This window comes from Adiantum capillus-veneris, chromosome 29 (genome assembly GCF_014529385.1).
Source record: "Adiantum capillus-veneris isolate H3 chromosome 29, ASM1452938v2, whole genome shotgun sequence".
NCBI classification, from domain to species: Eukaryota; Viridiplantae; Streptophyta; class Polypodiopsida; order Polypodiales; family Pteridaceae; genus Adiantum; species Adiantum capillus-veneris.
This window is the reverse complement of record NC_140959.1, coordinates 97854152-97863904: the sequence shown is the minus strand read 5'-3', so window position 1 is coordinate 97863904 and position 9753 is coordinate 97854152.

The window sequence follows — 9753 nt, the reverse complement described above, 5'->3', positions numbered from 1 at the left end:
ATTCATCAAGGAAAACAACGAATGAATGAGAAACAGAGAGTACGAGAAGAAGCTCAAGCAGAAGCAAAAGAACGCATTGCAAAACGAAGACTTCTGCGACAACAACAACAAAGTGGAACACCATTGCGAATCAATGCCATTCGACTAACGAAGTTGAATGAAGACACAGTGGAGCCAATAATTGCAGTCAAAGTGGGTATCAATCAAGTTGAATCGACGGCATTGCTTGATTCTAGAGCTCAAGCAAATTTGATCTCTTACGGATTATACCAACAGCTCAAGTCCACATGTCAACTTCATCCTACTCCTCAAGTGCTGGAAAGTAGTACATCACACTCATTGAAAACATTGGGCTGGACTATATTGCATGTACAAGTACATCAATATATTTACCCACACAAATTTTATGTAGTCGAGGATGAAAGCACACAACACCCAATGTTGTTGGGACAACCTTGGCAAAAAGAGTACAATGTGCAGATAGATTGGAATGCGAATGCAGTCAAAATTCAGCATGCACAAGAACAACAGGTAATAGCCTTTGCTCAGCAACCTCGCAATAATCAACTACCAGCAATGCAATCACTGGGAAAAGAGCCAAAAGCAAGGGTGCCACCAAAGACCAACATAATACCCAAGGCTAACAAACAGGTAACAACCAACATTGTCCACTACAAGTATGACGAGTCACCAACCACAGTGCAAAGATCGAGGTTACCAAAACTAGAGAAACAAGTATGGATGTGGAAGGATAGAAATGACATGGCAGACAGAACACACAAAAATGGAAGAATTCAACTGAAGCTGAGAGTTCAACCAAAAACCAACATATATGGATCCCAAAGAAAATGCTCAGCAACAACTCAAATTCAAATCGCATTTGGATACCGAAACAAAAGCAAAAGGAACTCCCTTTAGTACAAGCAACATCGGAAGGCAGACAGCTGCATTTGCAACCGGAAAACCGACTTATGTGGATGCCAATAAGCAACAAAACAGTGGCAACAAAAAACCTACAAAAACAGGCAAAAACAAGCTACAAATGGAAAGCAAAAGAGATACAGTCTATGGCCATTCCGGCCAAGCCAATCCTCTCCAAAGAGACAACTACGGCCATATCAACAGTAGCGGCAAAGCGACTTCCTTTTGCAAGAAAGACAATTAAACAGAGAGCAGTAGAGTTACAGCTGTTACTTGCAAAGAAAACAGGAAACCTCGACGGCGAATGCCAATAAGCATCTTGCTTATACCCTTCTCTTGCACAACATTAATTTTTCCATGCATTGACCGAGCATGCATAAAATAGGGCCACATTAATCAGCCAAGCATTGGCACAATTTTTTCAACCTATGCACAGCACATACTCTGAGGCGATACCTTGTCGTCCGGGAGGACTCCGGCTAGGAGGGGGGGAGGCATTCTCAAATGCGGAACCCATAGCAAAAAGAGCAAAAAAGGGCATGATTTTCGACTATTTTTAAGGGTTGTTGTTTGATTGCCAAATTTTCTGGACTAACCCAAGTACATATGCCCTTATAGAGCATGTATCTATAGGTATATGGGGCCAAACACCGAATCAAGCCCCTAGGTGTGTGTGTATATAAGTAGAAATAGCCATTTTTTGAACAAAATATTGATAAAACGGAGAAATTCGGTCATAAAAATTGCATGTGAGTGTATATAATGTTTTGCGGTGATGTTTTTGATTTATTGTGATTTTGGGGGAATTTTTGGGTTTGATTTGCTATTTTCCTTTTAAGTTTACTAATTTTCGGCAGAAAAACTTCAAAAATACAAAAAAGCAGGTGAAAAACGGTCGTAATGAAAAACAAAAAATATGGGGATGATCAGTGACTATAGGACAACCTATGGTACAGTGAGGGTGCAATTATGAGACTGGAGCGAAGAGCGTGTTTTGGCCAGATTTTGACCGAAATGCCAAATTTCTGGTAAACAGGGCAAATGGAGTCCAAATCAAGAAATTTTTGAGCCTAAACCGCATCTCGCAAGAAGTTGGGAGCACATGTCAAATTTCATGAAAAGTGGTTCGGGGACCTCCATTATAACAAATTTTCACCTCATTTTCACTATTGTCCTTTGAGAGAGAGCTTCTGCCACCTAGAGCGAGCAGAACTTCCAGTAGCTTCTACGACGCGCACGACTACCCGACGGGCTTCAGACATGAGAGGTAGGCTCACCACCTTGAGCTTTTCGCACATGTTTGTTGTTTGGTCGCGAAAACTAGCGTAGGGTTCACACACAAAGCGGGCAGTAGAGACCTACAAGTAGAAGCGGCCACCTAACGGCTAACCCAAAAGCAGCGAGACTTCATCGGCAGCTTACCCTAGCATAGGAGACTAGTCTTGGATATCCAAAGGCAGTAGAAAACCATCGGGAAAAACCCTAATTCCTAGAATCCCGCAAGAGGCCACCAAATGGGAAATCGACGGAGAAGCGTCCAAATGCTACCAAAATTCATGAGTAGGAGCATCTCAACATGCTCGACAAGTCAATGTAGCCCACATGACCAAAAGGTGACACGAAGCGGCACTAAACTTCAGAAACGGCATCAGACACACAAAGCGTCAAACAGCTCTTGCGGCCAAACCGTATGTCTGTTTGCCACCAAACTTCACGAGCAGCTTTCCTAGACCATCAACAACCAAGTCCTATGGTGGTAGTCCACCAAAAATCATCGAAGACTTGTAAACGCAACCACGGGTGCTTCTAGAGCGACAAATTGCAAAATGGAGCACCGGTGAAGCCAAAGTCGACAAAAACCATACGGCAAGGATCCCCAAGGGATCGGGAAGCTATGGAGACCAATATCAAGAAATTTCATCGCCGAAAAGCACTCCGAAAGTCAGAAAACGGCTCGGAGGCTCTGAAATTCACACAGGGAGCTACTTTCTATCCATTTGACTTTTTTGTTGAAATTAGGCTTAAAAGGGACTCAGGGGGACTAAGGGAAGGCACTAGTGACAGATTCCATGAAAAAATCATCAGGAGACATCCTACGCGTAGGATGTCTCAAGGGCATTTCTGGGCACAGAACCCAACATTTTTCATCACACACATTTTCTGAATAGCCTTTACATGCTAGCCACCAAGTTTCATCCCATTTGGACCAACATTGACCTCATATGCATGAAAAAATGCAAAGTTAGGGCATAGAGGCAATAATGGGCCATAGACCTACCAAAACTTGTCCAAATTACATGAAACTTGCACAACACATTCATGAGCACCTAGCCAACCAATCTGTGTGGTCACCTGCAAAAATTGATGAAGTAGACATCCTACGCGTAGGATGTCTATTTGACTTTTTTGGCCTACAAGGGGTATTTTTATATTCCAGATCTTTTCTTATCATCTTCAAGAGCTCAAATACCAATTTTGAAGCCATTCTAATCATTTTTGACCCCCAACACCTTCAAGATACACTTTTTGAGCCCAAAAACACTATAATAGGGTCTTACCAACATCAATTCTTGTCCAAATCAAAATCCAAGAGCATGGCCATGTTCCACATGCCAAGGACTACCCACAGAACAAATCCCAATCCATTTTGATGAAATAGACATCCTACGCGTAGAATGCCTCCAGCATATTTTTGACCTTCTGTGCAAAGAGTGACATCATGGAAGCCAGTATCATGGTGCAATGAGCCCATATATCAATTTTCAACCGATTTGGACGTCACTTGCTACCTGTTGTCGACTTTCTATCCAATTTGTGACCTAAAGCCTGAATCAGAGCCCAAAAAATCCACTTTTTAATGCCCAAATCCAAATCCAAGCACATAGCCATGTTGTATAGGTCAAGGACCACCAACATGTGAAGTATCACCCAAATCTGGTGAAAAAGACATCCTACGCGTAGGATGTCTAAATGAAAATTGTTGGCCAGAATTGCACTGTGAGCACATGCACAATTTTACAAGTTCCTTTTAAGCTTTATTTTCAATTTTCAAGTCATTTGGATAGATAAAACTCAGTTTCTCAAGCTGATATGGAAAAAATGCTAACTTCGGACTACTGAGTGCAACAGGATCTATGGCAACCGCCGCAAAGTCACCGGCAAAGAAGAAAAGGATGACCATAAAAGATTACCTAGAAGAGGTAGAGCCCTTCGTCATACCAGAAGGGACTCTAAAGCCAAAAAGCACATGGATCCAAGAAGATCTGCTAGAGTCAAATGATCTAAAGATTTACCAAGGCGTGTTCAAGGACACCGAAGGAAATATTATAGAGCTACCAATGCTACTGCGAGAGCTCAATGAGTTCATCAAAAGAAAGATCGCAGAGTATTTGGAGAAGATTGATCTCCACAATTACTTTGAAACGGTGTCCGCAGGTGTCAACATAAAAAGAGTATGGGAATTTGTGACGACAATCAAGGAAGATGGAGTGGCCAGAGTAACGGATCTGCAGGGCAAGCCAGGCACGGAGATTCTAATCACCGAGAGAGTAGTGGCAGCTGCACTAGACCTCTCCAACAAGGGGGATAGTGTAACCAAAAGAAGAGACGAAGTAAAGGTATACATTGAAAAGAAAGCCAACTATATCTTTGAAGATATTGCCAACCCCAAAGTGGCAATCATGAGTCAGCTGTACAATCAATATTTCCATATGTGTACAAAGCGGCCACAAAAGTACAGGATGCCGCCTGCATCAATTGCCACAACATTCACCTGGGCAATGCAGAAAAGCAAGCCGAAGATCATCAACTATGCAGCTTATGTACATGATAATGTGGTGAAGATGGGCAACAAGAACCCCACATACATTGTGTCGGGTGAGCTAATCACGAAGGTGATTTATGGGGCATTGCACGCCAAGGGAAGATGGCCCGACCCTCCGTCATAAAACGACTGGCTGAGGCTCAAAGAAGATAAGGAAGACGAACCGCCCAAAGCACCAAGGGTGGAAACCCGTTTGAAACGCTGGTTAGAAACCGTGCAAGAAGAGCATCCAGAGCTGAAGAAGGGAAAGAAAGAATCTGCCCAAGTGCCAGTAAAAGAGACAAAATCACAGAAAGCTGCACGTCTAGCGCGGCTAATGGAAAGCTTGAGGGCAGAAAGAGCCCTCAAAGGATATTTAGACGAGCTATGGAAGCCGTCTCTAGAAGCAATGTCGGGATCATCCCGAAGGGTGCACAGAGACAGATTCGATGATTACATTAAGAATTTTGAGATTCTTGATGCCACAACAGAGAATATCCCACATGTACCCTTTACAGAAGAGGAAGTGGAGCAAGTCCGACAGAAACTGCTAGAAGAGCAGGAAGGCCAAGAGAGAGAAAGGAAGACAAAGGCGGACAGAGATTTCAAGAAAAAGCCGACAACTCCATCGGCCAGCCCTGAGTCTAGCCCACCGCCCTCACCACCTCCTCGTAGCCCTCCACAAGAAGAGAAAGAGGATCAAGACAAACCAGAAGACCAAGAAGAGTCCAAGCAAGAACAAAGACAGGAGCAAGAACCAAAGGAAGAGGCTAAGCCTAAAAGTGAGCAGCCAGAGCCAAATGAATCATACAACACATTTCTAGACCTGCTCGTTGTCGGATATACAAAAGAAGAGGCTTCCACAGTCGCATTCGACTTGGCAAGCACGGGGCCCAAAGAGAAAATGCAAAGCATACGGTTAGTAGAGCTAAATGAGATGGCCACTGATACAGTGGACCTGCACCCGCCCACCAATGATTGGGATGTGGTGATGACAAAGCTAACCGAGCTAAGAGCACAGTCAAGGGCCTCAGAAAGTGAAATGGCAACTCTCAAAGCCACTGAAGTGCAGATAAAGCTGGAAGTTGACACTTTACAAAAGCAAAGCCAAAGGCAAATAGAGAGAGAAGCAGAGCTGCAAGCCAGTTTGGCAAAGGCATTGCAAAGATGCCAAGAAATGGAAAGAGAAAATCAAGCAGCAGCTCAAAGACTGCAAGGAGCTGAAGAGGAGTATAGACAACTCAGCAAGTCATTGAAAGATGTAGAGAGGGAAAGGGATAACCTAACCCTACAACTTGCTGAGGAGTCCAAGGAAGTTGAGGCCATGCGAAATGCCAAAGAAAAGGCAGAAATAGACCAGGAGGCTAGCCAGGATGAAGTCCTTGAGCTCAAGGACCAGCTTAAAGTTAAAGATCAAACCATCCAGCGGCTACAGGCATCTTCTGCCAGAGTCAGAGCTACTAGCTCGACTCACACCACTACAAAAATCCAGATCTATGAAGAACAGATGAAAGAGCTTCAGAAAGAATTGACTTTAGAGAAAAATCAAAGGTTGATGATGGCGGAAGGGTCGGTGGTTATGCAAACATGCATGGAAGAAGAGCAGAAAGCAATGCAAGATGAGCTAGAAATTATCAAGAGAAAGCTCGAGGAGGCGGAGAAGATAAACGCCGAGTTGAACGACCTCCTCGTGAACATGGGAGAAGAAGATGAAGCAGGGAAACAGACACTCCTAAAGCAGATAGAAGAGCTGAGAGGACAGCAGGAAGAAGAGCAGGCAGGCACAGGACCGACAGCCATGGAAGGCATAGACCTAGAGAATGTGGCAGATCCTGTGGACACACCCATGCAAGAGGAAATCCTAGTAGGACCCTCTCAAGAGCCACAAGATCTGACACAACAAGAGGAAGAGAAGATGAACAAGGCCACAGAGGCAGAAATCAGAGAAACGGCCAAGGAAGCCTTGGAATGGGAGTAGAGGGTTGTTAAATCCATGACCATTCAGAAGATCGATGCCAGCAACCTCCGGCGTGAATGGCTACAGCCCTCTCTCCCATATCCTTTGCTAAAGTACGAAGCTGCCACCATCAACAACAGGATTAGAGAAGAGACGACAATGCCACTCTACACAGCAGATATCTCCCAGCCTGAAGGGGCCGAGTTAATAGTCGACTCCCAGCCCAGGTGGAGAAAGGCATGGCTGACGAAGTATCCACAGTACCTAATCCATTTGGTAGAGCCACCCAAAATCATCAGAGATAACCTAAGCTTCTGTCCTCTACCAAGGATACGAACGTGGAAGGCCCAATAGATACTACAAAGAAGCTGGCACCCACTTGGCTGAACTATCCGAAGCTGCTAGCCTTGAAGGCAGGCGAGACAATAAGTGTTCAATACATGGTGAAAACCCTCACGGGCGCCATCAAATTGTTCATTGGCTCGCCTGACCTTTCTTGCATCATGATGAGGAAGATCTACAAAACCCTTTTGGCAGTCTTCAAGACGTTCAAACCGGGCCAGGTGCTAGACAGTATCTTCTTCTTGCAAGATACTTACAGATGTGCATATGATTTGTCTGGTCAGCCTTCCAAGGAGGTGATACATGCATTATATCAAAGGATAATGTTTCTGCCATCCTATCACCTCCAGGCCTTTGAAGAAGCGTTCTACATCGGCTTCTTCACCATCAACACTGATATATTCGGCCCAACACTGCTGGATTTACATGCAAGATACGAGTCGCTGCTCAAGATGCGCGAAACCATAAGATGAAGAAGCATCTCAACAGCCATGTCGGGGACGACATGAGCAAGGAGGGGGGGAGTGTTAGAAGATGGACACACCCTATGAAAACTGACTACTCGGCAGAATATCATTTTTTTGTAATTATTCATTTATTGAGAAAACTCGACATTTCACCTTGTAAATATTGGGGCTTACAGAAGTTTCCAGATTGTATCCCAGTTTTGACATTTAGATTGAGTAGATGGTTGATTTGGAACTTTAGGGTTTGAGAATTGTAAGGTATTTATACCACTTTTTGACCTTAATGAAAAACCTTTTGTCATTTTAAAAAAGTTTTGAAGTCTGTGAGTGCGTACAGTGTACAAGAGAGAGTGTGAGCTTCATCTTGACGCTACGTGTGCACCGGTGGTCGGAATCGAGTGCGGAGAAGTGCAGTGTGTTGCCCCTGACGAGAGCTACGCGCCGATACCTACATGAGCGTGTATGGTTCGGTTTCGCGAGCTCCATCTGCGAGCTTTATCTGGTGTTTCAATGAGCATACGTTATCCGATTTTGCATTGTAGCATATCCACGCGTTCACATTGAGTAGAGCGACACATTAGGCACTTTAGATTTTGGAAACGAAGACCTGCAAATTTCGGCCAGACATCCTAGTTATTTTGCACCGGGTGTTTTGGGTTGGGGTTTTGGTTCATAGACCTTAGGAAGAGCGACCTATTGGTGTTAGTAGGGTCTCCTTCAAGTTTTGTGGTGTTTCGAGATTGTTTGATGGGTGTTCGGCTCTAGAAAGTGTTGTAGGAAGATTCCTCTTATGCACTCTTGAAGGCTGTGACTTAGACATTGGGTAGAGACCCTCTGTAGGAATTAGTTAAGAGTTGGTCGAGTGTAGGTTGACACCCTATGCTTGCTTCCACGCGCATGCGGCGCCTGCGGGTCGATCTTTGTCCTTAGCTTACAAATCTTGTTAGGTGAGTTCTTGCTGTGCTGACGTCCGTCGTGGCGTATCCGTCCAACATAGCGCAATCTCTTTCCTTGTTTTTCAGCGTAGAACACCAGCCCAGAGCTGGTGAAACTGTGCAATCATTGACAACCGAATCCCCTTGTTGTACTCAGGGCCTTCACAGGTTGCATCCTCCCCCTCTGAAGCCACGCTACTTGCAACATCCGAGAACCCCTACAGAGGCCACCTTGGTCTTACTCTCGAGCACCTCGAATGTAGCTTTTGACACACATCAATATGCAGCCTTTAGCCTTGCATATGCCACCCCCCTCCAGACCGTCTTTGCAACCCCACAGAATTTGCTTACGGGTTTTCCTTCTATAGCACCATCACCTGCCAACCATAGCCTCCTCAAGCCAACATTGCCAAAGTCGTGTACCTGCTCCACTCGGCCTTTTTTTTAAAAAATTTAGTGCAGATGACCATTATCCCCTTCATGCTTGTAGTCATGCCTGCTATGCATTCCTTGGTCTTGACAAACGGGCTTCATCTTAATAGCTTCCAAGGAAGGAATTTACATCAGAATGGGGGGCATGTTAACCCTTACGGACACCCTATCACCCTCGATGGATGCCTTATTACTTATTTAAGTCGTGGACTGGGCTTGTCGGTCCAATAGGCATGTAGGTGATTGCCGATGAGAGGTGCACCACTTATCTATTTTTAGAGTGTTTTTGCAACGACCAACCACTGTGGGCGCCCATGTGTGAATGGGTCAAACTCTTATAAAAGGTCTATTTTGACCTAAAATCCTCATTCTTTGAGGTGCATGCTAAGAAGTGCTCTTGCTCTACCTCTATCTCCTTCTCCTTCGTGTGCTCACGGGTGTGTGTATGTGTGTGTGTATGCTTGCGAGAGAGAGAGAGAGAGAGAGAGAGAGAGAGAGAGAGAGAGAGAGAGAGAAAGAGAGAGAGAGAGAGAGAGAGAGAGAGAGAGAGAGAGAGAGAGAGAGAGAGAGAGCATTGCGACGACATCAGCGATGGTGAGTCGGTTGAGCACGGTGGCTCCTTCTTCTTCGTGGCACAGGATCCTTCATAACGGAAGCGTTGAGCGGTGAGTGACACACCATTGCCTCTTTGAGCTTGCTAGGACTGTCTAGTTGTGTGCTTCAAGCCATTGGTGGCTTGCACACGGTATTTGGCAAGCTCTCTGCCTTCGATACATGCGGCAAAGCGCACAGCTATGCGCTTCCAGAAATCGACTCGTCAAATCCTAGGCTAGCCTACATGGAAATGGCGAAGCCCCAAAGACATGGAAAACGCTACGAGTTTCCATCATGAAGAAA